Source organism: Rattus norvegicus, chromosome 10 (genome assembly GCF_036323735.1).
Source record: "Rattus norvegicus strain BN/NHsdMcwi chromosome 10, GRCr8, whole genome shotgun sequence".
Taxonomy (NCBI): Eukaryota; Metazoa; Chordata; class Mammalia; order Rodentia; family Muridae; genus Rattus; species Rattus norvegicus.
The window spans coordinates 54,234,147-54,240,000 of NC_086028.1; the positions used below are offsets into that span (position 1 = coordinate 54,234,147).

The following is a 5,854-nucleotide window of genomic DNA, read 5'->3' on the forward strand; positions in this document are numbered from 1 at the left end:
TGACCTGTGTTCATCTCTGAGGTACCATACCTAGACTCACTCACTTCCTAGGCTGACCTGCCATTTCAAGGTTTACGTTGCCAGTTTACTACCAAGGTGGGTGGCAGAAGGTGGTTTACAGAACTGCTGGTCCAACAGAGGAATGATAGAAATGAAAGTCAGACCTCACCAGGAGTCTCAATTAGGGAGTGGGGATAGGGTCTCAAAAACATGGCTATAAAGTGATCTCAGCAACATTTGGCAGGAGTGGGGTTCATGTCAAATGTTTGGAAACATAGGACAGACTTAGGGGAAGTGAAGAGCCAAGCCATAGTGGATGAAGGCAAAGGACCAGGAGGCTGGAATATCACTTGCTTTCCTTTATTATAAATTTGGAGCTCGTTCGAGAACAGACTTGAGAGTGTCTTTTCAGCGGTCTTACCGTGGATGGCCGGTTAGCTCAGTTGGTTAGAGCGTGGTGCTAATAACGCCAAGGTCGCGGGTTCGATCCCCGTACGGGCCAGACCCTCAAACTTTTTAAAGAAATACATTTTCCTAAAGGATTAGTTCCGGAGACTTCTAATAGCAGAACACACCATTTGCAATCTCTTAAAAACCTGAACTGTTAGCATTGTGTAAGTGGGAAGGAATACATTCCAGAATCAAGAACGTAGGGAATAGTCTGGGTCGCCACTGCTGCGTCTTCCTTTCCCACGTGATCTTTACTGGAGACCAAACACTTGGGGAGGATTTAGAAGGAGGGTTTGAGGATGTGTGGTGCAAAGCCAAAGCATCTGTTTATGTCCAGCTCTGGCTTTCGCGCTACCTTCCTATTCAACACATCCAGAAGTAAAAACATTACGGGTGTACGAAGAGTGTAAAGAGTAACAAAAGCTTTGGATAAAAGCAGCTTCAGAAGTTCTGTAGTCGTGGCCGAGTGGTTAAGGCGATGGACTAGAAATCCATTGGGGTCTTCCCGCGCAGGTTCGAATCCTGCCGACTACGTCTAACTTTTGTTTTTGTTTTTTTTTTCTTCAGTTTTTGAAGGTTTCGACTAAATTAATCGTGATTGTTTCTGTCCTAGTAGAAGCTGTGCAACACCCAAAAAAAATCCCCTCAGAGTTATAGAATCTAGGGTTAATCGTGCATCTCCCTTAAATGTTGAATATTTTAACATGAAAGGTAACATCATAGACAGACGAAACAAACCAAGTGTATTTTAGACTACGCCGTTGTTTGCGTTCCGAGTCGTATATTCTTGTAGTACATTCTAGCAAGAGACTTTCTTGGCATTGGCGCCGTGGCTTAGTTGGTTAAAGCGCCTGTCTAGTAAACAGGAGATCCTGGGTTCGAATCCCAGCGGTGCCTATGTGTAACCCTATTCCGTTGTAGTCTCTAACGTTTTTAAGTAGACTTTACAAATTTTATATAAAAGCAAGCACAGAGGATCCCAGAAGTCCCTCCTACCTTACCTGTTCCTGCACAATTCCCCGAGTCTCACAGCCCACCTACCCTGTGACCTCATTCTCACCATCCTTCCCAATTTTCTATCAAGTCTCCATTTGTTATTTCTTTTACTTCGAGGACTCATCGTTTTACACTTTGAATATGGTATATAAGTCTGTTACAATTTGGTGCGGATTCCAGATGCAGCCCTGTAGCAGGCAGGCCTGTCATGTGAAGTTACTACTCACACCCATCTATCCCCACATGGAGCAAGTGAGGATAGGAATCAGACTTAACAGGCCTGCCGCCATTGAAGGGCTAAGACCCTGTGGGCGGGAAGTAAAAAGAGGTCCTGTGCGATGGGAACCACACATGAACTGGTGGGGAGTCTTCCTGGCACACTAAGGCTGGGTAGACATGAATGCTGGAAGGACAGTGAGATGTTGACAGGGCCTACCTAACCCCCTTGGACAGATCTAGACCATTCCCATGTGCCCATGTCTGAATAGAAATGTGGTCTTGAAAGCATTGCTCTCTACAGATAAACTAGTGACATAACAGACTCAGAGCACCCAGAGTAAGGCCGATTTTTTTCTCACGATCCTGGGAAGATAATCTCTCAACACAAGATAGGAAGAACAGGGGCATGTACAAGAGCCTGAGAAAGAGGTAGCACTTCGTCCTGCATCGGAATGAAGGTGATCTGGGCAGGGTCAGCTTCCTGTGAGACGGAAGCAAAACCTTAGACACCGAGTAGAAACTTGCTGTGCATTCTATGGAAAAACAGGCAGCCCGGGGCAGGGATGGCACAATAAATAAACGCAAATGAGAGGAACTGCAACCCAGTGGTTGACTACTGGCTGCTCTTCCAGAGAAGTCTGGTTCAGGGGATGTGACCACCCTCTTCTGGTCTCTACAGTCATCAGGTGACATGTGAAAGACATCTTATACGCATTGAAAAAAGTGTTAATCCTTAGGTGGGGACGGTGGCACCTGCTTGTACCCTTCAGTTTAAGGGGATCCTCAACCCAGCTACAAAAGTGAGATCAAGGCCAGTCTGATTTAGTAAGGTGCCACTACACACACACACACACACACACACACACACACACACGCACGCACGCGCATGCACACACACGCGCACACACACACACGAGGGGGTTGCAGGAAGAGAATTCTAGACACGCTTAGGAAAAATAATATGTCTTAGTAACTGAGAGGGTGTGGATGAAGAAACTCTCTTGCACGGTAGGTAGGCTCCAGGCGTAGACCATCCAGGGACCGTAGTGCACCAATAACACCTCTTGTCTTACCAAATGGCAGTCAGCAAGCAAGTGTGGCAGCCCAAAGTCAAACCCTACAGCAGTGAATGTCAGTGTGAAGTTTGGCTCGTCTTAAAATGTGACGTTTTCATCAAAGTCTAGAGATAAAGGCATTTCACAGTGTGTAAGGGCACACATTTGTATTTCGTGTAGTAGGAAGCTAACGAGGAATGTATAGCTCAGTGGCCTTGGTGTATGTGAACCCGGTTCCTGTTACAATGAGAAAGGAGACCGAAAACACCAACGCCCTGAATCTCAGGGAGAGGCTGGTCAGTGGAGCAAGGCTAAGCTTTGAAGCGTTTGCCTTTGTTTCTCTTTCCGGTGTAATCTGCGGGCTAAGGATCGGGTAAGAAACAGACCTTTTAGGATGTTAATTTATTGCTTTCTCAGACGTTGACTCTAAATAAAGATTCAATTCCTGGTTTTTGTCCGTGTTTCTGGTGGCACACAATCAGTTAACCCGAGGAGAAAATGAAAAAGCTAAACAGAAGGGTAGGTGGTGGAATCTGATTAATATGAGCTGGGAACCCAGGGCCCCAGTGCTAGCAACACTTTCTTTGGATGAATTCTTGCTGTTATCTCTTTGTTCTGACTTCTAGCTGGGTGTGGATAGGCAGTGTGGATAGATGGTGGGCTACTGAAGAATCTACTCCCGGTCCGTCACTGCAGTGAGACTAACGTAGAGATGGCAAGAAAAGCTGTAATTCACCCCCTGGAGTTCAGAACGCGGCCTAAGGAGCGTTTCCAAACCAAGCCATTCCATTGATTAAAGTCAACGCTCAGTACTGGAGGTTGGGCGGGAGGACCCTGGGCGGAGCGAGGAAGAGCGCAGACTTCAGGGTAGGGAACCGCAGGCGTAGTAGCGAAAGCGCGGTCTCTAGTGGCAAAGAGACGAAGTGACAGCTGAGCCTACACCTCTTAGTTCCAGGGAGGAGTCGGGACTCAAGGGTCCGCACCTAGCAGCTGGGCTCCAAATTCTGCTCCCAAGGGCTTCTCAGTGAGTGGTCACCCAGCACGCCTTCCCGCCGGGCTTGGTGTCACGCGGACCGCCGCAAAAGTCTTACGACCTCTATGGGCGTCTGCAGACTGGGTCACACGTCGGCTCGTTGGTCTAGGGGTATGATTCTCGCTTCGGGTGCGAGAGGTCCCGGGTTCAAATCCCGGACGAGCCCCATATTATCTTTTCTTGCCTCCTTGAGCACGTAGGTAAGCAAGCTCTTTGCAGGCTCTCTTATTCTGAGTGAGCACTTCGGCGGCAGGAAAGTCAGCGCCAGTCCTAGCTGTCATGCGAGCGCGAGCGCGAGTGAAACAACGTCCACTCTTAGACAGGTCGCTCGATTTCTCCCCTCTACCCTCTTGCTAGGTACCTCAGCTTGGAATCCAGAAGTTGGTATCAGATTGACGGATGTTGTATTTTGGGATTGTGAATGACAGGCGATGAGGGGCGGGAGATATCCTGGGTCTTCTTGGAGAGCCAGGAATCGTCAGAACTCGAATTTCGACACCCTTGAAGACCATCTGTACTCTTCGATCACTCCTGGTGTTTTCGGACTTTCTGGAGACCGGCATACATATATTACCACTCCGAAGAAAAGGCCGCATAGCCCAGCCAAGCAGCTTCAGTCTAGAACCCAGATCAGGGATCTAGAGAAAAGTTGCTTCAGCTTATTCCTCGTTAGTATAGTGGTGAGTATCCCCGCCTGTCACGCGGGAGACCGGGGTTCGATTCCCCGACGGGGAGGAAGTGTACTTTTATTTGCTATTTTTAATTTCGCAGAAACAATGGACACAGCCATTCGTAGCCGTACCAAGCAGTTTAATGCAAAGGTCAGGTTCTAGCTTTGCTTTGGCTACAGGGTTTCTGGGTCTGAATTTACACTGCAACCAGCGTAGAGTCTGAAGTTCGGGCAGATAACGCCATAGGGTACATACACCGGAGAAAGAATAAAAGACGCACATTGCAGCATCAGGGCGAATGACCAGGGTTGTGGAGAAGTGGCGATGATGTCTATGTTGACTCCTAGATTTGAAGGAAAAGATTTCTTTGGATATTTTAGACGCACTGATTTTGGTAGAAGGAAAGAAAAAAACTAACCCTTGCGTTGGCCGGGAATCGAACCCGGGTCAACTGCTTGGAAGGCAGCTATGCTCACCACTATACCACCAACGCAGGTGAAAGAAGATCTTGCAGTAATCATATTTATATGTATCTTCCTGCTAATACTCGATTTTTATTTATATAGCTATGTCGAAATATGTGATAACATGAAAAATAGAAGTAAGCAAAGCAAAATCCAGAGAAACCAATCGAGATTTGATATATTGTTCTGTTTCGTTTTGTTTTAGTCATTAGCACAACTGGGATTAAATGTAAAATGTATTTAGGAGTATAACATCATCTCTGGAAAAAAAAGTTCCAAACATAGAAGTCACTTCTTTGAGTGAGGCTCAAAATTAAAGAGTTAGCCTTTCTGCCCAGTGCCAAGGAAACGTTTCAACGTTTTACCATAATTAACTCACTTTCCATGTGAGTGCGAGCCTCTCCGAAGCTGAGAACCGTGAGAGTAAAACCGGAGTCCCAGCCTGAAGGAAACTATCCCTGCTCACTGCGGTTGTAGCTTCTGTCCACGACACCCATAAGCGCTGGCCAGAGGGAGGCCTCGTGGCGCAACGGTAGCGCGTCTGACTCCAGATCAGAAGGTTGCGTGTTCAAATCACGTCGGGGTCATCTGCTTTATTTATTGTCTAGACCAAGTACACTAAAGAAAGAGGAAAAATCCCTTACCACTACATCAAGACTTTTTCTATCCTCAGAGCTGCTAAAACGTGTCAAGAGTTTTACACCTTTTTCCCGTGTCTGCCAAAATAGCCATGCCTTTAATATATATATTTAAATAACCTAACAAATTGTTAATGAACAGTCCCGACTCTTCTTTAGCTATACGGCAATAAACGTTCTGAAACGTGTAGCAATAGTTTATCACTTTAAAAATAAGAGTTATTTATATTGTCCCAAACACCACTATTTTCACTTTGCACTGATTAATTCATGTTTACTGGTGTCCACAATTTTGTTGTTTTTGTTCAACCTCTCTCTCTCTCTCTGT

General features: G+C 46.4%; 7 non-coding genes across 7 annotated transcripts; 6 read left to right on the forward strand and 1 right to left on the reverse strand.

The window, feature by feature from the left end:
• The first annotated feature begins 428 nt into the window (after window positions 1–428).
• On the forward strand, window positions 429–502 carry Trnai-aau5 (transfer RNA isoleucine (anticodon AAU) 5). The gene has a single exon. It is a non-coding gene; the product is annotated as a tRNA-Ile (tRNA).
• A 400-nt stretch (window positions 503–902) lies between these two features.
• Window positions 903–984, forward strand: Trnas-aga4 (transfer RNA serine (anticodon AGA) 4). Its single transcript has one exon. It is a non-coding gene; the product is annotated as a tRNA-Ser (tRNA).
• A 289-nt stretch (window positions 985–1,273) lies between these two features.
• On the forward strand, window positions 1,274–1,347 carry Trnat-agu2 (transfer RNA threonine (anticodon AGU) 2). The gene has a single exon. It is a non-coding gene; the product is annotated as a tRNA-Thr (tRNA).
• A 2,500-nt stretch (window positions 1,348–3,847) lies between these two features.
• Trnap-cgg2 (transfer RNA proline (anticodon CGG) 2) lies at window positions 3,848–3,919 on the forward strand. Its single transcript has one exon. It is a non-coding gene; the product is annotated as a tRNA-Pro (tRNA).
• Window positions 3,920–4,416: 497 nt separating this feature from the next.
• Trnad-guc3 (transfer RNA aspartic acid (anticodon GUC) 3) lies at window positions 4,417–4,488 on the forward strand. The gene has a single exon. It is a non-coding gene; the product is annotated as a tRNA-Asp (tRNA).
• Window positions 4,489–4,845: 357 nt separating this feature from the next.
• Window positions 4,846–4,917, reverse strand: Trnag-ucc3 (transfer RNA glycine (anticodon UCC) 3). The gene has a single exon. It is a non-coding gene; the product is annotated as a tRNA-Gly (tRNA).
• A 486-nt stretch (window positions 4,918–5,403) lies between these two features.
• On the forward strand, window positions 5,404–5,475 carry Trnaw-cca4 (transfer RNA tryptophan (anticodon CCA) 4). Its single transcript has one exon. It is a non-coding gene; the product is annotated as a tRNA-Trp (tRNA).
• The last annotated feature ends 379 nt before the right edge of the window (window positions 5,476–5,854 follow it).